Genomic DNA, 23882 nt, shown 5'->3' on the forward strand with positions numbered 1-23882 from the left:
CTTGTTGAAAGGTTTCCGAAACAAAACCCAGGTGTGGAGCCTTCTACACCAGCTCTTCACTCACACCCCTTCTCCCAGAGCATGTTTTGTTTGCATCCCTTTCCAGTTCTTGGTGCAGAAAGCTAAAAAGAGTGGGATTCACCTCTCCTCACTTCAGAAATCTGGAAGTTAAGAAACCAGTCTGCATTAATTATTTGGGTTCCCTGCAGAGCTGGAACCCCTGGGGATGATTCCCCTCCCCCAGGGTTAAATCACCTCTGCAGACACTCACTGCCAACACCACTGAGGGACCAGTGATGCCTGGGAGTCTGTCCCCTGCCTGGTGAGGGACTAATGCCACCATCAGGGACAGGAAAGGCTCGTAGGACTTGCCCATTCCAACAGGAGCTGCTGGCCTGGGATTTGATGATGCTCTGCAGAAGGGTTCCAAAGAGCTGGTGGGCTGTCCTCAATGCCCAGGGACCATCCCAGGCTTTGCATTCATGGCCGTTTCATCAGAAACATTGTTCTGTCTGCTGTTTTGCCTTTACCTCTGTTCCCTCTCAGCTGGGGCTCCTCTCCAGGCTGAACAGCCCCAGCTCTCTCAGCCTTTCCTGGGCATGGAGATGCTCCAGGCCTTTCCTCGTCATCTTTAAAAACAATTACCTGAAAAGACCATCAAGAGAATAAATAATCCCTCATGCAATTAATTTACACAGATACAGGTGACTGCTTTCAAGCAGTAATCATCCTCTTGGGAAAAGCTTTCTTTTTCTTGGGTCTTAACATTTTGGTGGGAATAATAAAGTAACTCAGAGAGGGACAAAAAATGCTTAACAAAACCTGGTTGCTAAGTGGTGTACATTTGAATAGTTCTTCACAAACATACAGTCAGATATTTCCTCCTCTTATGATTAATCACCCTGTGAGGGGAGATTGTAAGGACTAAAAACCCCTCCAACTGGTCTCACCACAATCAAAGGCATAATTTCCCTGAAACCAGGATTTTACCCTTTGTGTATTGACACCAAGAGATTATTTAATTGCATTATTTAATGCCAAGAAGATTCTAATCAAAATGATCCAGCCCTATTTTTCCCATTCTGAAAAATGAAGCACAAAAAGGAAACAGAAGACAAAACCACAAAAGGAACAGGAAAGGAAAACATGGTTTTGGCATATTTTAAAGAATTCTGCTAGGCAGCTTTATTGAGCATTATCAAAGTCACACAGTCAGATGAAGACTTAGGAGAAATGCAAAGACTAAGGATCTGAAAATCTATTTACTAGAAATTATGTACATGATCACCTGCTGGATGGTGAAGTTTGTGTCATGAGTATTTTCTAAAATATTGGTCACAGGAGGGAAAAAAGTGTACACTGGTAAAAACTACTTATCATCCTTTCATCTGGCTGATTTAGTAACTAGTAAAGAAGGAAGAGAATCCAGTGCCAGATAAGCAGTGCAGATCCCGTATCTGATCTCATTGTCCCGGAAAATGTTCTGGAAGTGCTTCTGTTACTCCTGAAGAGCTTCAGTTCACAGGCAGCAAGAGCACTTTCATTTCATAATGATGCACCTTGTCTCAGTTAAATCAGTGTATCAGTCACCAGATGCAATAAGTTAAATTCCAAAATATTTTCTGTCTCCTTTTCCTCCAGAACATTTTGATTTACTTTCATGTCCAAAGCTACAGAGATGCTTTGCCCACTCTAAGCTCAGTAGTAAAATTAAAGGATTCGATATTTGATCCTCTTGACATTCACCAATAATTTGGGGTTTTTTCCATGTGTTGTTTTCCCATTAGAATATGAAAAGATTAATTTTTCAAATTTTATATCTGTATATTTGTATATTGGCTGGCAGTGTCTCTTCCCAAGTATTCCTGTGTGGAGCTGAGGAGACAACAGCTGTTGGGGAGAACTGCAGTCAGGAGATGAAGCAAATTACATTGTCCAACTACCGGTGCCAGTAAATGTGGATACAACCAAGACTCTCCTCCTCATGAAGCTGGGGATAATTTTACAATCAATAGAAGTTGCAGAAGCTGCACATCCTTCAAATTGTTGTCTGAAGGTAGGACAAGGGAGTCTTTCTTCAAAAATGCCTTAAATGTTGGATCTTAATCTGAACTGATGTCTCCTGGCTCTTGCAGACTTCCCTGCTCCTGTATAGACTCTAATGAGGAGCTGAGATGTTTGCTGTGAAATTTCATCACTGAAAGGATCGTGAAAAAGTTGAAATGCTGTGATCCTTGGGAAAATGTTTGCACATCTTTGTGATTCTCTTTTCTTGACATTTCTATGCTTTTTGTCCGAAGGAATGTACCAGGAATGTGTAGTCTGTGTCCATGGGCTTCCATTAAAGTCTCTGAATAAATGCTAAAGGATGCTTCAAGGCAGATATGTTGTTAGGCACTGTTAAGTCTGATTTTCTTCAATATCAGCTGAAGCTCTGATTATTTCCTTTTCAAAAGCAAAAGGTCAATAGAAAGTAAGCAGACATTCCTATTAATACAACTGTAGCGTTTCCTTGTTGCCATGGTTTTGTGTGTGTAAATGATGATAAAACAAGCACTTACATTGAAAAGGGCAGTTCAGCACTAGACAGGAGCAGGCACCACAAAAAAGTTTCCTTGGTGTAGGTAAGTAGTCCTTATTTAAAAGCAACTTTTATTTGGCTGGTGTGCAGAGCTCCGTCTTCATAAATGTTTAATCCCAGGGCTATCAAACCTTCCTTGACCTCGTGGTTTACAGTAAATGGGGGGGAAAAAAGGAGCAAGATGTTCCTTTGTAGAAAATCAAACTTAGAGAACATGGCTGGAGCTGCAAATATTTCACTGTCATTTTAGAAACTTTGACAGAAATTTATTAAGGTGGAACTTTTCTGGAACATTCCTCAATCTCTACAGCCAAAGACTTGAGAAGATAATAGATGAGTGTAAATCCAGGATTTTCCAGGGGATTCCTGAGATGGCTCCTGTAATGCAGCATGGAAGAACAACACAACCAAAGTGGTGTTAGAGACACAGCAAGGTTATGCTCACCCCACAGGCCAGCAACTCCTGTCACCTTCCACATAAATAGGTTTTAAGGTAAATCACTTCATTGCAACTTTTTTTTCTTAGTGTTTTCTCTTCCTTTGCAGAGGATTGTAATGGAATGGGTTGTGAGGCAGATCTGGCTTGGTCTGTGCTTCAGGTGATGGGGAGCTTTGCTTTCTAAAGCTTTGTTTGGAATGGTGAGTGAGAGGTGAATAATTGCCAGTGGATGTTAAGCAAGAAAGGGTTAGGGCCACATTTTCGTATATCCCAAATTGTTTGAGGATAGAGTTCAAATTGCTGACATCTTTTGGAAATCTGGTTGCAAGTAGCCTCTCCCCATTTCCTTCATCCCTCTTCATATATCTCCATGTGTCACCTGCCCACTGTGGTTGTTCCTGGAGCAGAAGAGATGGGAGATGCAAGGAGAGGGCACAACTGGCTTCCCAGGGGAGCAGAGTGTTAGTGATAATGAAATAGATGATTCCTGGGGAGATCAGACTCTCTTTGAATGCCTGAACAGGACCCCACTGTGTATTTTAGCATGGGAGAATCGGAACCCCAACTCTCTCTCTCTTTTTTTTTTTTTTTCCAAAAAGGAAAACAAGAACAACAAAAAAAGAGATTTTGACAAGCTGTTGGCAGATTTTAAGTTTCCTGCTCTAGAATAAATTGAGGCAACTGTTTTTTAGCCTGCCATATTTCCAGTTATTAAACTGTGTGTGGTCTGTACCAATGCTCACCACCAGAGAGCCCTTCATTGTGGGTTTCATATGGGGCACCTGCAGTGCCGGGGAGCCTTTGAGGGGCGGGTGGGTCGGACCCTCCCAGGGCTGTGGGACCCTCCCAGGGCTGTGAGCCACATCCCCGGGCTGGTTCACAGACACAAGGATGTGCCGGGCATGCTTGGAAGTTCAAGCTCAGTGAACTGAGACCTTGGAGAACAATTGCCCCGGCTGGCAGCACCGTCCTGGGAAGGCCTCTGAGGCTGCCCTTCCTCAGAAACGCCCCAGCCTCTCCCCAGCCGCCCTCTCTTTAGACGTTCACAAGTTTTCCTGACAAAAGAGCAATTACAAGCTGACAGCAACAGCTCACAAAGAGGATGGGGATGACCCCGAGGAGCAGTTTCTGCAGCTCAACACATGGCCAGTCACCGACAAAGCCGGCCCGCTCCCATTTGATCCCAGAAGAGCCTCCCAGACTGGCACGCTTGACCAAGAACTGGCTGGGTGACTCATTCGTCTGGCGGCTCTGTGATTCATGAGCCTCCAGGAGGAAGGGAGGAGGGAGGCAAAAGCTTTTCAAATCTCGAGTTAAATGCAAGAGAAACACATTCCCCACAAAGCAGACGCTCGGCTGTGTCCAATTGGTGCCGGAATGCCCACACAAAGCCAGGGCAGCAGTCCTGGTGTGACGCACGGCGAGGCTCCGGGGCCAGCCCCACCGCGGCCTGCACCTTCCCAGCTCTGTGGTTTGGAAGGCCTCGAGTGTAAAAACAGCAATCGTTCCTTACGTCTTATCCTTGTGTGCTCTGTGCATCCTGGCCCTGGGATTTCCCCAGGAACATCCCACTTGTCAGTGCTTTGGAGTTGATATTGAGGGCTTTGACCTGATATTCAGGTCAAAAAAACCTCAAATGAATTTGTCCAGTTGAAATTAAACTTCTGATCTGCACCAATAATTTTGGCTCCCTCTCGTATCTGTGAAGCATGTCCCCAGGCAGGAGTGCCATCCTCAGAGGTGTTCACAGGAGGCAGGACGGTCTCCAAGATCACAGAAGAACCTCACCAGCTGACCTGACTGACCGTCCCTCTCTTCAGTGACAAGGGACAGAGGAGGAGAGTCCAGCCCTGGCATCAAGGAGGGCCTTCCCTCAGTGTTGTCTGAGCCCTGCCAGGAGCTGTGGGTGGTGCCGAGTGTTCACTGGAATGCTGGTGCTCCCAGCCACCATTCCCCTCCCAGGCAGCATTTTATTTATTGTTATTTGTTGCTTCAGACATATGGGTCAAAATGTGAAATTATTTAGCAGCTGTTGTCAGATGGATTTTAAAACAATTAACGAGTGCTAAAAATGGGCAGCTTACTTTCTCTCTTGGATTTTGCCAAAGAAAGTGCCTGTTTTCTGTTTGTTTGCCAGCAGTTTGTGTCTCCTGCTGCTGTGGCCACGTCTGGCCTTGGAGCACGTTTTTCTCTCAGTGAGTGCCAGCTGCCTGAACCATGGCCCAGCTGGCCTGGGTGGGGGCTTGGAACACCCCAGGGTTTTGGGTTTTTTTTTGCTTTTCTTGTGTTGTTACTGTGATCCTGGGCACCCTGCATCACCCACCTGCCATGGCTGGATTCCACCACTCCACATCCGCACTGGGGACACAATGCAGGACCTACTAAAGACCAGCACCAAAGGAGCTTAGGGGCTTCCCTCCCTGGGACCACCAAGACAGCTCTGAAGGATGCAGGTATGAGCTTTTCCTTTCTGTGTTGGGGCAGGTGGGTAGGCCCCACCTCAGATGGGGAGACCTGCAGAGGCACTGGGGTGTCCAGTTCATATGAGGTGGCCACAGCCATCAGGATTACCTGTGTGGACCTGGGAATGGGACAGCACCCAGGAGATGGTGCCACTCAGACCCCTGTGAGAGACTACAAAATGAAAATCAACTCCAAGCACAAAGGCTCTGGATGAAGTTACTAAGCTGGGGTCAAAATAAATGCAAGGCGCTGTGAGGGTGTAGGTGTGTCGAGCCTTCCCTCTCAGGGGTTTTGCAGATTGCCTCAACCAGAAATGCAAATCCTCTATGGTGAGACAGTATGGGATGTGCAGTTCAGTTCCTCCCGAGGCTCTCAGCTCCACGAGATCAAAGTAATCAAGAGCATCCTCTGGCCACATTTCAGAGCTCCAGCACCTGAGCCCAGCTCACAGGGCAGACTTTGGCCACCAAGAATTTGTTTATCTCCATCTCCAAAGCACAGGATGTGCTTTGTCCAGAGTCAAAGAGAGAGTTTGTTTCTCTGTGGAGTTTGGGATCACCCATAAAAGCAGTACTTTGCACTTAGCCCCAGGTTTACAAAAGCAGTTACTTTGCATTTAGGCACAGGTTTACAAAAGCAGGTACTTTGCATTTAGGCACAGGTTTAGAGCCCCCGCTGCCAGCCCAGCTCTCGGGCATCACTTGGTGGGACGTGCAGCCCTCTGCCAGCTCCGGGGAATAGGGCAGGGAATAGAGCACATTCAGCTGAGTTTCTGTTTCTAAAGAATGTTGCATTAGGCAAAGGATTTGGACCTGAATGAAAGTGGTGAACCTAATTTTAGACGGTACCTATGAATGAAACTTGAAACAAGCGTTCAGGAAATACCTTCCTCTGCAGCAGTGCCAGGGAGAATATGGGATTTAATGCTAAATTAGCCAGTGCTGATGAAGTTAGTGTGAGAATACTTTTTCCTACTTTCAGCTAAGTTGGTTTTTAAAAAGACATTTTCATTTCTACGTAAATATCCATGTGCTTCTGCAAAAGCTGCAGATCTCAGATCTTTCCCCTCCAGAGAACAAGAGCCTTCTCTGCATCAGTGCCATATGTTAGCTTTCGCTGTGTTTGTCACCGTGGCCCCACATTGCAGAGCTGTTGGCTTCAGCCCCAGGCCTGGGGATGGCCCAAAGTGGCTCGCAGGTAGGAGAAGATTTGACAGAGCTGGAAACCTGTCCCAGATGAGCAGGTGACACTGTTGAGTCAGAAAGAAAGACTCCAGTCTTCAGGTGGATCAGAAGGGAAAAGTGTTTAATGAAAGTAGCGGGTCTTTTATAATGTGACTTGCTAAGGTGAGACTTGATTGGTCTCAAAGTAGAAGCACCTTACACCACTGGTGAACTATGAATAGCACACTCTGGAGAACCATATCTATAAACAATGGTTACAGAAAGAGAGATAATAATTGTTTGAATTCTTTTGTCTAAGTTTCATACAGTTACTACACAGTTTGCCAGGATTTTCCTGGGAGAATCATGTCTCTCTCTGTTCAGACGATATGTAATTACTACAAGCAGGCATGCTGGCTTTCAGTGCTGTCTGCTTGTGCCCTTTTGTTGTCCAGCATCCTTTTGGCTTTGTCTCATCCCTCAGTCAGGATCTGTTTGAGATCTCAGTCACTCTCCAGCAAAGCTAAAAAAACCCCTGACTGCCCACAGGGAGAGAGAGAGAGATCAGGTGTATTGCTTGTATTTCTGGGTGGTAAATGCCCACCTGGTAAATCCTATACTTGTGCTGAATTTATTGCTCTGAGCCTTTCAGAAGTATGGAAAGCTGCACTGCCAGAATGATCAAGGCACACTTCAAAAGATGATGGGATTCTTAGAAGGACTTTTCCCTCATTTTGCAGAGAATTGATGGTGACCCAAAGCACTGACTGAATGGAAGAGGGAACCTGCCCAGGTGAGTAAGCAAAGTTTATCCTTGAATCTGTGTCAGCTGCATGAAAGGATGCTGGGCATTTTCTGAGGTTGGGAACTACACAGATACTGGCACAAAACCTTGGTTCAATTGAAGGCACAAGAGGTTATTGATTAAAGTCAGTGGAGTGAGGATTTCACTTGGGTCCTCTGCCCTTGTCCTGCCCAGGCCAGACCCATATTGCAAAAGTCATTTCCTGTCCAAACACTTGATCCCCTGATCCTGAGCATGGCTCAGCAGCTCTTGGGAAGAGCTGACCTTGGTTTACTCTCATGGAAAAAAGGCAGTGGAAGGTGTTCAGCCCTTCACAGCTCTTAACAGAGGTATCACATAGGTCCCAGGTGCTCCACTGAAAACCTTTCAAATGCTGAGACACAAACTGGGGTTTCCAGCAGACATTTGGAGACACATGTACCAGAAATGTTTGGACTCAGGGGGACTGACATGGATCTATCAGGTTCTTTTTAGAACCTCATCTTGGCACCTCTTTCTTGTTGAATAAAAACAAAGGGTACACCTTGAGATTTGCTTATAATTTCTGGATATTTTAAAAATCTACAACTACCATGACCTGTTCCTTCTCCAGCCCTTCCATAGTAGAATTCTGGGAAGTAACACCTTTTAACAACAAGCAAATCTGTTCTAATAACTCAAAATTCTTGTGCTAGAACTCCAACTTTCCACTGGCAGTGGTTCTGGTTAATATTGGAAATTCTAAATATCTGATTAAACATTTCTGGAATTTCTGGGAATACATTGAGATGCTTAATGGGCTAGTTCTTCATAAAGGTTTTCAGCAAAATATCTTCCACTGGGTCTTAAAGGAATCCCTCCAAGTAATCCATCTCCCTAAATTCTTAATGTTGTTCCTTACATTTCCTAAGCTGGCTCCTTAAATGACTTATGTTCTCCTTTTCAGAATGCATAGACACAAGTAAACCGCATATATGAGGAAGGAATGTTCCTCTATGCCACAAAACAAATTAAACATATTGATCCAAAATCACCCCTGGAGGAATTCCTGTGAATCCAGATGAAACACATGAGTTGAGTTTATTAAAGCAGCATTTCTAATAGGGGCTGGGAACAGCAGGAGAATGAGGTTTTGCAAGAGTAAAATAATTGTTTATTAGTGATGAGTGAATCACAAAATGTCTGGCATGTGTGTTGATTTTAGAGAAAGAACTGAAAAAGTCTGAAACCTGATCAGGTCTTTCTGAATCCATATGTCAGCAAAACTGCCTGGAAGTGAGTCTGAGTCAGGATTCTCATTCAGACATTCTGAAATGTCCAGATTTACATGGTTGGATATTGTCATATCTCAGCAAGTTCTGTGATATTAGGTATGGTGAATTCAACTGGTAAATAAACAAGAACAAACTTGTTCCTGAATTCGATATGATTGTGATCTTTTGGAGATAGTTACACAGACCCCTCAGCCATGCCAGAGCTGCAGAAGGCAATATAAAAGCAGGGGAAACAGAATTAATTCCCAATTCAGACTTCATAAATAAACAAGGCATGTCCAAACTTTTGTTTTACACTGTGTGAAACCACAAGAAGCTTTTCAAATGTCTCTGTGTAGAAATCAACTTTGGGGCTGGAGCAGTGTGGTTCTTTTTGGCTTTTGTAGAAAATCCTGCACAGATCATGATAACGATGATGATGATGACTGTTATTACTATTTTCATACGTTTAGAACACAGCCTCACCCTTCCCTTCTGGACCAATGTACATCTTTCTGGACCTGTGTTCTCAGAACTACACAAGGCTGGTAATCTGGAATAAGTGCTAAAACCTCAACAAAATAGTGTTCTCTTAAATCAAAGCCATTTTGAGCCACAGGTAGAATTCTGGGCTTCAGCATTTTCATCCAGGTCCTATCTGGTGCTAAACGAAATCCTTAACAACCATGTCATAAAATAAACTCTTCATCCTCCCATGAAGTGTTGAGCCTGTGGAAAAAAAGTGCTTATCTAAAGGAATATGCTTCTTTAAGCAGTGGGAACAGGAGGGCAAAGACTTATTCACAATCTAGAGAGCTGGATGAGCACCCTGGTGGGGTTTTGAGTGGATCAAACTGAGAGAGAAATTTACATTTAACAGGGCTTATACAGCTGAGCAGAGGGGGTTTTATTCCTATGCAGCTTTTTCCAGAAACAGGAATTATGTCTAAGAATTTGCATTGCAGGAAATAAATCCATTCTTTACTCTTCTATATTTATGATCTATCTTCAGCATGCAAGGAAGTCGGGTTCCAGGTTTTCCCCTGCCAGGCTGTGCAGCAGGAGTGGGGATCCCTCCTGCTGTGCCTTCACCAGAACACATTCTTGGAGGTACCCAAGGGCAGAAAGGGGCTCCTTGAAAGAGCTGCGCGAGTCAGTGTGCAGGCTGCAGGATTGGTGTCCCTGTGACAGGAATTAGTCAGAGAGCTCCTGGCGTGGGGCAGGGCACTGGGAGAGGGTCTGGCCCTCGAGGGTCTCCTGCTGGCCTGAGGCTCCTGCAATTGGGCACAAACAAATCCCTACGCAGAGGTCACGGAGCAGTTCCTGTCTGCAGGAGCAGGAGCTGGGCTCTGGTGGGCTGAAAAGAGCTCCACAAACATCCGTTATTATTTTTGATTAGAGCAGCTCTGCAGAGATCCTGTCAGGATGGACAGAGCTCTGTTACCAGCGGGTACAGATTGCTCGGGGTGGAATGGGAGTCAGGAGAACACAGTGTCTAAGGCAACAAGGCAGTTCAGACAGCTCTGCAGCAGCCTAAACACATGACAGACTTAGGCAGCTCCCACTGCTGCCAACACAACTGCTTGCGGGGTCTGCCAAGAAGCCAGATGCTGCTGCTGGAAAAAATATCTTCCAGAGTTTGGCATCAAGATCCTGTGATTACCATCCAAATGGGAGGAGATGGAGTGATAGAATGTGAGTTTAGTATTTAGCACCCCAGAACTGTGCAGCAGCCTTTGAAGGCAGAGGAAAGAAGTTCAAGCAAAATATTTTTGCTAAAAATATGTTCGGAGAAATGAACTTTTTTTTTTTTTAATAGCAGAAAACCAAACTATTATTGAAACAACGCAAAATATTTTATGTCCATATCAATTAAATGAGTAAAACCAACGAGGACTGTGGATCCTTTGCTTGACTAAATTTTGTTAAGGAATAGTTTCATAAAGGTCAGAGCATGAGCTCTTTGTCTCTGGTGTTGTTACTAGTGGAAAGTTCCACTGCAGAGCATCACAGCGACTCCCCTACCCAAGACAAATAGAGATGGGTCGGAGCATTCCCACAGAAGTTTGGGAAGGGTTGAATTCCGATCCAAAGTCTGCAGCAAGCCCTTCTCATTGACAAACAAGGGCCAAATCCCTAAATCTAAACTGACCCAGGTTTGGGGGAAAGTTGAGCACTGAAACCACCTGGGCCTGGCTCCAGACCCTGCGGTTTAAACCCATGTTTGGAAGGGAAGCAAAAGAGGGATGGGACGTTCCCTAAAGAGGTTTGAGGCTGCTCCTGAGCCTCCTCCTCCTCCTTTCTGTGTGGCTGAGCCTTCAGAATCCATGACTAAAGGAAGACTTGGAGCCCCTGCGCAGTGGGGGTACCACCAGCCTGCCTGGCCTTGCCGAGGGTCGCCGGTGGACGTGGTGGTTATGAGAGCTCAGCATGTTGAAAAAAGCAGGTGAGGCAACATCTGCTCCCCTGGCTGGCTGCACTCACCTCTGCACTCCAGTCTTGTGCTTCTATACGAGTGCTGGTTCCACTCCATGACTGGGAATCCTATTATTATTGTAATAGTAGTAATAATAATAATAACAACCCAAGTGGGAACTCAAAAACTTACATCTGGAAAGTTTAAGACGTGAAGACTGTTTTATTTTACTTGTATTTTTGGTTGTTTATTTTTATGACAGATCTGTATTTCAACAAATATTATCTCCTTGCTTGTTATAACAGATCAGAAAAAAAGTAAACAAAGCTATTAATCATCATCTTCCATACTCTGCTTTCTGGGCATGTCAGATCGTTTTGGAGGAGAGGTGGGTAGGGAAGCAGAGAGCATCTGTTCCATCACTTGGGAGCTCCCCCAGGGATGCTGCCAGTGGTGCCTGTTCCTTCAGGGAGGTTTGTAAAAGGGAGGAGGACTCTGTCCCAAGCCTGTGTTTGTCCTGGAGGGCTCAGGCTGTGTCATTTGTGGACAGTGCCATGCCTCTCCTTGGCACAGCCAGAGTCCCAGCTGGTCTGGCTGGTGATGGCTGTCTCCATGAAGGCCCCAAAGATTCCAGGTAACTGCTGACTTAATGGATTTTCCAGTAGCTTTTGACACATCTCACCCTGGGAGCTGATAAATTCAGCTGTTAATTCTCCAGCAGCCAAACAAGATAATCGCAAGCTTCATCCTTTAAGGTCATTAATAACTTCTGGAAACAGGATGGGATGAGTCATAGAACTGGAGGGCTGCAAGGGACATCTACAGTCTCTATAGGCTCAGGGGGTACCTTCTCACTCTCCACAGCTTCCTGACAGGAGGGGCCAGCCAGGTGGGGGTCAGGACCTTCTCCCATGGAACAAGAGACAACACAAAAGGAAATGGCCTTGAGTTAAACCAGCACAGGTTTAGATTGGATATGAGGGAAAAATTCTTCCCCTAAAGGATTATCCAGCCCTAGCACAGGCTGCCCAGGGCAATGATGGAGTCACCACCCCTGGAGGGATTTAAAAGTTGTATAAATATGGCACCTGGGATCATAGTTTAGGGGTGGGTTTGGCAGGGCTGGGTTAACACTTGGACTCAATGATCTTGGAGGCTTTTTTTCACCCAAATAACTGTACTCACCCATGTGGGACTGATATTTTAGTCCTTCCCAGATATGAGGCTGCTTGATTTGGGAAGGGGAGGTGGGAGGTGTTTCCAGGTGAAATGACAGCAGGATCCTGACACACAGTCCTGGTGTCCCACAGTCTGTCCTAGAGACCAGGACAGCTCTGCTTCCCCAGCTCTTGGCCAGGCTGGGAGCTTTGAGGCAATGAGCTCTGAGAGTCTGATCAGTGTCACGTGTGCAGATTCTGCTATCAAAAGCTGGAGGCTGTGGGTGGCACCTTCACTCCCAGCCTCACCTTCACTGCTGGCATGTGTCGAATTTGGGGTCTGGAGGCGTTGGGTCTGGTGGTGCTGACAGTCCCAGGGGGACAGGGAAGGAGCTGGACATGCCTTTAACCCCACACAAAGAAATCTGATCTGCCCAAATTAATAGATAGCATTCTTTTCCCCTGATGCACAGCAGTGCAAACTACAATTTATTATTTGTCTCTGCATTATCCCTTTTCTAGGTCTTCCCCCTGACCCCAATGTGTAGCTCTGCCTATGCCCTCCCAGGCTCAGGCTCAGGTTTCTGCTATCACTCCTGCCTTTTCTAAATGTTATTTCATTATCATCAGCAGTTGCTCTTCTTGATCATCTTGAAGTCCTTGATGGTGATATTGTTCAGCTGATCAGGTGAACAAAGGCTCCTGGAGCTCCCTATGTCAGGATGCCTCTCCTCAATCACTAATTTTCATCCCTGCTTGATGTCAAATGTTACAATGGATGATCTTGCATGCAGTTTGTGTGTCAGCCCATGGAAAAGTGGCTTGGTTGGGAAGGCTCAAACTGTTAGGATGCTATAAAGAAATATCCATGTTTTCTAATATCTTGAAAAGGGTTTCAGTTGAGCTTTGAGAGAGAAAAGATGAGGGAGTGAGCCTTTGCCATGATGAACTGGCCACCTGTCTCTCTAAGGACTGCGCTCCCTGGTGACTTCTGGAGGATTTTGTGCTCTCTGTGCCTTTCCCAGCCATTTAGGGAAAGGATGCATGGATCCTCTATGTGATACCTTCTGTTGGTGCCACCAGGTGTTGGTGAATCTCAGCTGTAAATGTCTGCAGTCCCTCGCAGTAAGATGTCTCTTGAAAAAACTTCTGAAATTAAGATGCTGTAAGATTTGTGTAGTCTAAGTGTTAGCAAATTCTGGTCACCTTGAAGGCATCTCATAGGCCAACTCTTTCCTGGCTGGTGTTTCAACATCTTTTCATAGATGCTGAGTGCCTTGGAGACCTGGATTTTGGGGTGTCCTTGCACACTCCCATCCTCATGTGTGACCTAGCCCTAATCTGGGTTTGAGTTACTGGGAGATTAATTTAGTTATTTATCATCAACATCTCAGCCCCCTTGGTCTTTGCCAATTTCTTTTCCCCCCAGAGAAGAAGTGAGCTTTTGTTCTCTGAGTAACAGATTAAGGTGTTGTATACAGAATTTACACAATGGTGTAAAATATATTTATCTCACTGTGGCTCCTTTGTGTACTCACACTCCTTACAAGATTTCAAAACTGGATAGACCCACCAGACTATCCTGGGGTCATACAAGAAAAGCTGAGTGTGATTCATGACATAGGACTTTTATCCTCACATTTGGCTGATTTTACCTCTTCCCATCAGTTTACTTGGAGCACTGAGCTCCAAGCAGCAATAAGCCAAGACAGCAGGAGTTCCAAAACACCTGAGATCCAGGATACCCTGGATCAGGAACCACAGGTTTGTATCAATACCCCAGCTTCAGACAGCACACCAGTCCAAGTTTGTCCTTTTGAACAGAAAGGTAATATAACACACCTGAAAAACTCTGCAAAACCCAAAACAAGCCGCAGTTACAGCTAAGCCAAGGCACTGCCAAAAATGCCTTTTTTGGGGAGCACTGCTGAGCTGGTGGCTGAATGTCTGTGTCACCTGCTGGGAAGGAAGGGACCTCAGGTGAGGGGGTCCCCTTGAAAAGACAACTGCATGAAACTTCCTCTCCTCCAAGGATGGCTCAGGCACAATGCCCTCGCCCAACCTGTGCTGGCCTTTGAAAACTTAGGTGGTTTTATTTCTAAATCTTAGGTAGTTCAGTTCTTACTAGAGTAATCCACTCATTGCAACCATGCACCCCCCACGAAATTATGCTTTATTACATATATTACAGACAAGAGCTGATTTGAGAACTGCTGGTCACCTCCTTTTGTCAGTATGGCAGCATTTGTTTGCCTGCAGAAATATCTGAGGCTCACCTCTCGGTGAGATCGGTTTTTCCTATTCCTGCCTGAAGAAAACATCTTTATTTTCTCTGTATCTGGAGCTGACTTAGCTTGGTTTCAGAAAATCAGAGACATAATTTGCTTGGGCTGTGAAACATAAGCCTTTAAAGTCCACACACGGAGCACTTAGGGCAGTTATGGTGTCCTGGTTTCCTGGGAAGCACAGCTCCACTCATTAGGTACAAGTCACCCAGGCTGAAAAGCCACTGGTCATTCCCTCAGGTCATGGACTGCACTCCAGCAGCTCCAATTACCTCAGCAGAATGGGATCACCCATAACAGCCTAAGTAAATCAGGAAGTCACCAAACAAGGGAAGTAATTACAGCTTCTTTCAATACTGAAAAAGCAACCTGTTCTTTTATGACCCATCAAAACCATGTGTTTGCCTTTAGTGGTTAAAATAAAGGGTGTGCAATTTGGGAATAATCCAGCTATGAAGTTTCCTTAGTAACTGGCAAGTCCTGAAAGGTTTTCACTTCTGCAATTTAAAGGTGGTGAGCATGAAATTAATTTAATTTTCCTTTAGATTAGCCTTTAAGGGACACTACAAAACCAAAGAATGACATTCTCAAAGGGTGAACCCACATCTCACCCATTTGACATAACAAGTATTTATTAACTACCTTTAAATTTCATTTATAATGGGATTTAGTAATGCAGTAAAACCAGAATGTCAGTCACTGTAGCTGTATCAAACATTCAGAATTCAAAAAATTCCCTTTTCAGAGAAAGGTCTAGAATATTACTCAACTCTAGCAGAGCTACTATCACTTTACATAACTCTTACACTCTTGTTTTTCAGTCCTGGTTTCAATATGCCCATTCATTTGATTCAGACTCAATTGATTATAGGAGAAAAAAAATCCTTGTTTGCAATAAGTCTACCTGCATTTTTATACAGCACTTTTCAAATGCTTAGGGTACTGGTGTGGGAGATTGCTTTAATGGATGGATCTCTTGGAAATCTGAGCACGAACCAGCTACTTTCTGTGGAAATAAAAAGTCTGATGCCATGTGGTCCTTGTGGCTGAGTTTAGGCTGAGATATGCCTAATCTGGATGAAATCAGGGATGACTCAAAGTCCTTTGAACACTGTGCATCCCTGCTCCAGGGCAAAGACACAGGATGTTTAATTCTGAGGAATGTTTTTTTTACCTAAATTATACTTCATTCACTTGCTTCTCTAGAAAAGGCTTTTTAAAAAGAATAACAAATATATTAGGATATTACTGCCAGCTTTTGGTAGGGAGAATGTCTAAAGATCACATCCTCTATTTTAATTGAAAAATTAATTCATTAGATCATCATCTTACATTGTTCTGCATTTATTCAATATTTGTGTGCCAGATGTTCAATACCCTTTATATGACATAATTCACTTGACCAAAGTGTCGGTCTTCTCACTTCACGAACCATCTCCAAACCTCTGCCTGTTTCTCAGGTGTGTTTATTGCTGCTGAAGCCAATGGCTGTACCCACAGTAGGCTGTGACCAAGCAGTGAATGGCAGAGCAGGATCCCAAAATGGGGCTCTTGGTGTTTCTGGGAAGGAATTAAAACCTGGGTTCCTCCCTGCTGAGCCCTCTCTGAGGACCAGACCTGCACATTCCCAGCAAGTCATCCTTCTTCCCAACAGGCCCAGAGCTTCCCACTCACAGAAAGTTTGTGATATACTGGGTGTTCTTCAGCTGCCACTGAAATGTTGTGAGTGTTGTCCTTTAAACTGGGTACAAGATCTTTTTGAACTGAGAGAAAGGGCAGTATCTGCTTAGGGCAGCAGTGCCAGCTGCCCTAATGAAAATTTGGGGAGAAAAGGGGAAATGATAGAACCGTCCAACACCGAGCTGTTTCCACAGGCTCCATGATCCTCTCTGCTCCCCACATGCTCCTTTCTGCAGTGGTTTTCCCAGACCCGCTCTATGTTCACTGATTCATCCTCTCCATTGCTGAGACACCTAAACATTTCCAAAGGCAGGCAAGAAACCAGGTCAGCAGAGTCAAAGTAACCAAGGGAAAAAACACATATTCTTGTACTGAAAGAAAAACCAGGAAGAACAAGAATCCTGTAAAATGGAATTTAAAAAAAGGAAGAAAAAGAAAACATCCCCAGAGTGGGTTTGAAAACCAGTGGCTCACAGCTGTAGCATTTTTGGTGTCTTACATCCCAATGGCTCAACAAGAAGAGCAAAGCTGATGGTACAGCCTCTGAAAATCGTTTGGGTTTATTCAATGTGACTACAGAATTGCAGCTGCACTCTAATTACCTCTGTCCCTTAAACACATGGGGGGAGCAGTCTGCCTTGGGACACTAAGCTAAGGTGCCACGGAAAAGATGTCTAAATATTCTCTGGCAGAGAGCAAGAGCAGGACCTCCCTGTTGTGTGCTTCTCCCTCAACAGCCTGAATGGCAGCCATGCTCCAGCCCTGCTTCCATGGGCTGGTTCTGCCCAGAAACCTATTGGACTGATAGGAACTCCCTTTCTGTTGCTTCCTGGTATATCTTTGACCCTTCCCCTGCTCCTTTCTAGATTTTATTTTCCAAAGTAGCTGGCACACAGCTCCTTGTTTGTGGCTCACATACTAACAATAGTGGGTTCTGATCTCAAAACGTGGATGTTTTAGGCCAAAAAATAACTCCTCAAGCATTTGTTGGGTCCTTCAGACTTGTGGGGCAGCCAGGTCCCCATGGACACTGGTCCTGCCCACAGCACCCCATTTGACTGGGGCCATCTCAGCCACCACAGACAAACTGCACTCATGTGGAGCTCACTTGCATTTTTGCAGCTCAGGCCATCTGGGAATGTAAACCACACTGACCAAGGAAACTTGAGGATATTGCTAGTGAATGCAGAAAGAAAAGAACAGGAATATGGGGAAAGCAGGAGGTAAGAACATGAACACTGTTTATTTAACACTCAACACATTGAGTCAAATGTATGTGAGTGACCTTCCCTTTGGTTGAGATTAAGACCTTTGAACAAACCTTTGATATCTGGATAGGGATTAGCTGAATGAATTGCTTGGCAGAGACACCAGGTGGCTACAAAAGGTAAAACTCACCTATCAGTGCCGTCTTGGGCATGTTGGGTATGGTGCCAGTGAGGAAGTCATTATTCATGTCTAGATTTAGATGTGGAAGGAATGCAAACATCCAAAATGCCATTTTCCCAGATTTAAGAGCGTTCAGATCTAGGGGTTGGTTTTGTCGCTATGAAGGTAAACTTAGTCCTCTAGAGGGCATGGTTACACTGATTATATATTTAATAATTAACCATTATTACCTTGGCTATCTGCTAATTTTTACTGGTGTAAATCGGGGTGGGGGGGGGTGTCAGTGAACTGGCACAGGTGAAGTTCATTCATTGTCTTTAAACCTTGTTGTAAGGCTTTACATAGAATCTCTTTTCTTAAGGAGGCTGATCTTGTATGGGCGGGAAGGTTTGGGTTTGATCACTGGGGAAACTTTCCAAGAGGTATTTGAAATTTATTCCTTCCTACCAAAATCCAGTGTGCAAATCTATTTTTTTCACATGTATTTATGCTCCTGCTTTGGTTAATCCCCGCATCCCTTGGCAGCAACCTGTACTGGGTCATCTGAATAGCAGAATGATGTGGGATTAGAGTCCATCCTTCTCAGTAAACATGGAGGCTCCAGACATTACATGGAAATTATTTGTGTTTGGGCAAGCTGGTGTTGAACTTATCCAGCCAAATTTCCAACTTAACAAAATCAGGTGGGTGTCAATATGGCCACCAGCTGTCTCACTGCACGTGTTTCTCTGGTGAGCAAACAGAGCAGAGGGTGGAATTGGGGACTGCACGACACAAAAGAAAATTCTGCCCAAGCTGATCCAAAAATCCACCTCTCCACCAGGGCAGAATGAACTGTGCAAAGTCCTTTTAATCTGGAAGTCATGTCTTTGTGCAGCTTACACAAAGTTCACTTGTCTATACTGGAAACACCTGCATTTTATTCAGTTTTACAATATTTAAATCCCCTTATAAAATAAATGGTTACTCGCTGGAATGGCACCCATGCTGGATGTCCAAGACCTGATGAATTTTAAAGCTATTTTCTAAGATGCAATAGAGAAAGATCAGGACTGAAAACAGCCATCAGCCACTTGAAGGAAGGGAGAAGTATCAGTCTCTTTTTTGTAGCTTCCTTCAGCTTCTGAGTGCATTCCACCCTCATAACATGTTATGATTTCCCTCTTGGGTCATTCCTAGTGTCAGACCAACATCTAGGAAATGAAAAGAATGTTAATGGCATTAATTGGTTGTAATCACTGAGCTATGCCACATACTATCCCTTCACTTTCAGTTACAACTGGAAGTCACCCTCAGCCATCACCCTCTCCTGGTCCTGGACCATGATGATTATGGTCTTATGTTTTCTCAATTCCTCCATTTTTTTATGAATTCTTTCTCATGACTGAGGGAGGGATGTTCTTAACTGGTGTAAAAGGTATCTACTGGCCTTTGAATGAATCTACATTTCCCAGTTCAAAGCGGATCTTGCAAGGGTGGGCTGCCCTTCTCTTGTCCCTGCTCAGATGTCAGACAAGGCCCGTATGATGTGTTGCTTCACACAACTTTGTTGTCAGTGGGTTTGTGGGAAGAACACAGCCTAGAAAATGGTCTTATCCCAGAAATTTGATGCTGACCTGGTAATCTAATCTTTGTCTGCAAATGGATTAATGTTATCTGGGTGACATCATAGATACCTGTTTTACTGCCAAAACCTCATTCACTGTAGGCCTGGTGTGTGAAATGACTGAAATAGGACTTGCCCCTCAGAAACATGGCTGGATTTCTATGCATAAGTAAACTCCTTTCCATAGGCTAGCTAATAAATATTAGAATGTACCAGGTGCATCCAGTCTCTGTGTGCTCTGTTTCTCCACATCCACTGCTGTGACTTCCCAGGTTCTGGGGGCAGGTGTGTTCTGTGTTTAAACCAGCAGCTCCCTGGCCTCAGACACCTCAGCTCTGTCACAATGATAATGCTCTTATCAGCATTAAAATAAGGTAGAAACTGGTTATGCAAAGCAGGTTCTGAGGTCAAAGGTGCCCTGATGAGGTCACTCACAGCTGATCTAGGTTCCTCTGCAGTCTGTGGTGCAGACATCCCCTGACACAGCTGTGGGTTGGACACATTCCGTAACTTTGCAGCACACATGAAAGCACACCATGGAGGCCATGGGAGAGGAGGGAGGGGCTGGACCAGGGTTGTGCTGGCTGCAGCGCTGGACATGCGGATCCAGATCATTGTTACTGCAACCATCCCCCCATTCATCCAAAGCAGCCATTTTTAGGTCTTTTCAGCATTTCCCTCTTGCCATCAGCTGAAGAAGGTTTGGCCATGCTTCATTTTGCTTGGCTGGTGTGAGTGGAGGAGCAGTGACCCTGTGATCCACGCCCATCTCCACCACAGCACAGGCAGCCAAGCACTGCTGGCCCTGGTGGATATTACTCAGCAGATCTTTGTCAGGCTTGTCCAAACAAGATATGTTACCACTGACCTACCAGCTTGAAGTTCATACTGCTGACTCCAGGATACTTCTTGGTGTTTTTTGTTCACTGAAATAATTAGTTATTGTAAGATTATCACATTAAGGGGGATTTTTTTGTTTGTTTTAAGACAAATGGTATTCTCCATGCTGTTAGGGACTTGGTAGGTACTTTATTCTTTTACTTTCCATTCCACTGTGGGTTTGGGTTCATGAAAATGAGTGAACCTCCACCTTGAACAGAGCCAGCTCCTTTCCAAATCTCCCCCACCCCTTGTCAGTGTCATTCATTGGTGGCCAATGCAGCTCAGACCTTTCTAAGTGAAAGGTGCCAATCATGCAGAATTATGCAGTGGTTTTGCACAAAGCCAACTCACCTGTTTGCTGGAGTCTTGGATCAGACCACCAAGCACATTTTCACTTCTGCCTAGGAACGAGCCAAACCCACAGAGTCAGATCCAAATCTGGCTTCAGGCTCTCATGGCCTGATCCTAATGGACTCCACAGCTTCTTTACTTAAAACACCATAAGGAGATCAAAGAGTGGCTTCAGATGAGTCTCTGGGGCATGACAGAGCATCAGTCCTGGTTCAGAGCCACCACGGGGCATGGTCTGACCAACTCTTTAGACAAATGCATTTACAGAGTATTTTCTGATCTCCTTTTGATGATTGCCAGGCTTTTACTTTACGTTTCTGTCCTTCCCAGATCACACAAGATCCCAGATCAGCTCAAACATTGCACATCAAAACTGATGGTGGCCCATATTATTTTCCCAATGCTTTTTTTGCACATAGAGGAGCACATGTTTTGGATCTGACATCTGAAATGGCTCATTTTCTTCATATTTCTTGACTGAATTCAGAGGAGCTGGCTGTGCTGGGACTGCAAGAAGGAATGTTAATTTCACTGAGTCTTTTTTGAAGGAACATTTAAGAACTAGCATTTGCTGTGGGGGCTGATAAGCAGACGTGCATCTCATTTGCATCCTCTGAATCTCAGGTCCAAATCTCAATGAACAAAACTCTTCATCTTTCCAGGAGGGAGGCACTACGGAGTGTCCAGTCTAATGCATTAAATTATTCCATTGGACATCTGAGAGTTTGTCTGTAATTTTGCTGGAAATGCCATGACAGAACATAGAGCTTTTCATACAAGAATTTATCTTGAAGCCTAAACATTTCTGTGATCCATTAGGAAGAGTTGGCAACCAGATACCCAGCAGAGTGGTGAGGGGTGGGAACCATCCTGTAAAAAATTACTTTCCAAAGTGGAGTTTGACTTCATCCAGCCCAGCACTCCATAGAGGGGCATGTGTGGAGGTTCCCTTGGAACAGACAGCAGGAATGTAGCTATAGGTCTGGTGAGTTGTTGTATTTCCGAGCTGAAATTATTATTGCTGTGTTTCCAAATTTCCTTTCAAGTTCCTAATTACCAACAGCCAAACCAAACTCACTTGAAGACAAGTCTGTGTCCATCCACAGCCCTACAGCACTGCCAAGCCAGATTCTGTTACAGTGCTTAGGAAAAATGACTTTCTATGCCTTCCATGCATTTCTGGTTTTCAGTAATACTTTTGATTCTGTTGTTGCTTCTTTCTCCTTCAGTGACTTTACCTCTGTGAAGACCCCTGCCACCGCAGATCAAGGGCTAATCTTTTCAGGTCAGTTTGTGGAAATTTAGGTAAATAAGTCGGTATTCCCATAAATCATGTATTTTCAGAGTGAAAGTGCTTATATTTCCATTGCCTCTGGAGAGACGTTTAGCCCTGGCTTCTTGATAAATCAATTAAATTTCTTTTGCTGACAGAAATAAGAATAGCACTGTCTGCAAACTTATTACATCCCTTATTTGTCAGGGACATTGGGAATGTGGCTGCCAGAACTGCACACCCCAAAAAGTCCATCCTGAGTACCTTGACCTGGCCAAATTCCCACTGACTTCAGTGGCAGGCTCAGTTGCAGAAGGAAAGCCAGTGGGATCCCAGGGGCATCAGGAAGAACATTCCCAGCAGGGCAGAGACTTCAGCCCTGGGGTCACCTCTGGGTGCTGTGTCCAGCTCTGGATCCTCAGCACAGCAGGGACAGGAGCTCCTGGAGCTGAGCAAGGGCCTGGAGCAGCTCGGTGCTCAGGAAGGCTGAGGGAGTTGGGGCTGCTCAGGCTGGAGAGGAGCCCCAGTGAGAGGGGCCTCGGCCCTGTGTGTCCCAGTGTGTCCCAGTGTGTCCCAGTGTGTCCCAGTCAGTCCCAGTCTGTCCCAGTGTGTCCCAGTCAGTCCAAGTCTGTCCCAGTGTGTCCCAGTGTGTCCTTGTGTGTCCCAGTCTGTCCCAGTCTGCCCCAGTGTGTCCCAGTCTGTCCCAGTGTGTCCCAGTGTGTCCCAGTGTGTCCCTGTCTCAGTGTGTCCCAGTCTGTCCCAGTGTGTCCCAGTCTGTCCCAGTCTGTCCCAGTCTGTCCCAGTGTGTCCCTGTGTGCAGGCTCAGGGCAGCCCCAGGCTCTGCTCCAGGCCCAGCCATGGCCCCAGAGCCACGGGCAGGGCCTGAGCCCAGGAGCTGCCCCTGCCCAGGAGGCAGAACTGCTGCCCTGGCAGTGCCAGCCCTGAGCAGATGGGGCAGAGGCTGTGGAGTGTCCCTGCCTGGGGACACTGCAGAGCTGTGAGCACACCCTGCTGTGCCCTGAGCTCTGGGCTGGCCCTGCTGGAGCAGGGAGGTGGCACCAGGTGAGCCCTGTGGCCCCTCAGCCTGACCCAGCCTGGGATTCATTGTGATCCCATGAAAGCAGCAGTCAATGAACACCAAGGGAGTCAGAGGACATGGAGCACACTCAGAGCAGCAGCAGCAGGAGGAGGTTTGGTTCCAGGGTGGGGGAATTCTGCTGCTCCAGTTCTCCTTTCTTCCACAGGCAGATGTGTGCCAGTCTCCACAGCCCTCACACATGCACATGGACACCACTGCACTCTTGGAAAGACAGGTGACTTCCACGAGAGGAGGAATTCTTTTTGTGTGAGATAGGACCTAAGTGCAGGACAAGGACAGGGAGTGAGGAGCAAGGCACACTGTCTCCAAAATGAGTTAAAAAACATACAGATGTAGAAACAGGTGTTCAGGATATGTCTTTCCCACCTTACATCCCTTTCCAAGCTAATCCACATTTGAGGACAGAAAATACTGTAAGCATTCCTCCTTCTTCCAATACAACTGCATTCATTCTTCCATCCCACAGCTTTCAGCACCAGGCATATTCCATCCACACAGAGCATAGCTTGCATTCCTCCTCCACCACAAACACACATCCTACTCATGGTCTTCCATGCTTGCATACGCACAGCGAGTGGAGAACATTGTACTCACTTAGGTGTTGGCTGTGGCTCCAAGGTGTGTATCCTCTTCATTTTTGCACGTTCTCCTTGGCTGTGCAATTCCAGACTCCACTGAATTGCTTCTTCTCCTTTAAAAACAATTTGTGAATGCAGGGAGAAATGGTGATCAGACACTTGTTTCAGATACATAGAGATGAATATTAGATGGAAAATCCCTGGCTGATCACCTGTACATCCAGCCCAGCAGTGGCTCCACTCAATGAATTAGGAGTTCTGGAACATAAGGCAAGTCACAGTGCTCACTACAGACCATCTGATATATCTGGGCTCCTGATTCTGAGCAGAGCATTTAGAATGAAAAATGCTGAAGGATTCAAACCAGTAGTAGTAAGGCATGACTGTGGTTTTGTTTTGTCTTGGTTCCTGGCAGACAGACACTCCGGTGGGTATTGCAGCATAAATTTGTCTGACTAATTCTATGTGGTCAATACACTGCAA

At 45.4% G+C, this 23882-nt stretch overlaps 1 long non-coding RNA gene across 7 annotated transcripts in view; it reads left to right on the forward strand.

The window, feature by feature from the left end:
- The window catches only part of LOC135280253 (uncharacterized), a 131965-nt gene that overhangs the window by 89573 nt on the left and 18510 nt on the right, over positions 1 to 23882 (forward strand). For 5 of the 7 annotated variants that reach the window (XR_010347277.1, XR_010347276.1, XR_010347281.1 and 2 more), the window contains 3 exons: positions 1847 to 5473; positions 7387 to 7439; positions 17344 to 17444. This is a non-coding gene — a long non-coding RNA (uncharacterized LOC135280253). Of the gene's footprint in view, positions 1 to 1846; positions 5474 to 7386; positions 7440 to 17343; positions 17445 to 21678; positions 21735 to 23882 lie in introns of all 7 variants that reach the window. The other 2 variants (XR_010347279.1, XR_010347278.1) reach the window with 2 other exon arrangements.

The sequence above is a fragment of the Passer domesticus genome, chromosome 13 (assembly GCF_036417665.1).
Source record: "Passer domesticus isolate bPasDom1 chromosome 13, bPasDom1.hap1, whole genome shotgun sequence".
Lineage (NCBI taxonomy): Eukaryota > Metazoa > Chordata > Aves > Passeriformes > Passeridae > Passer > Passer domesticus.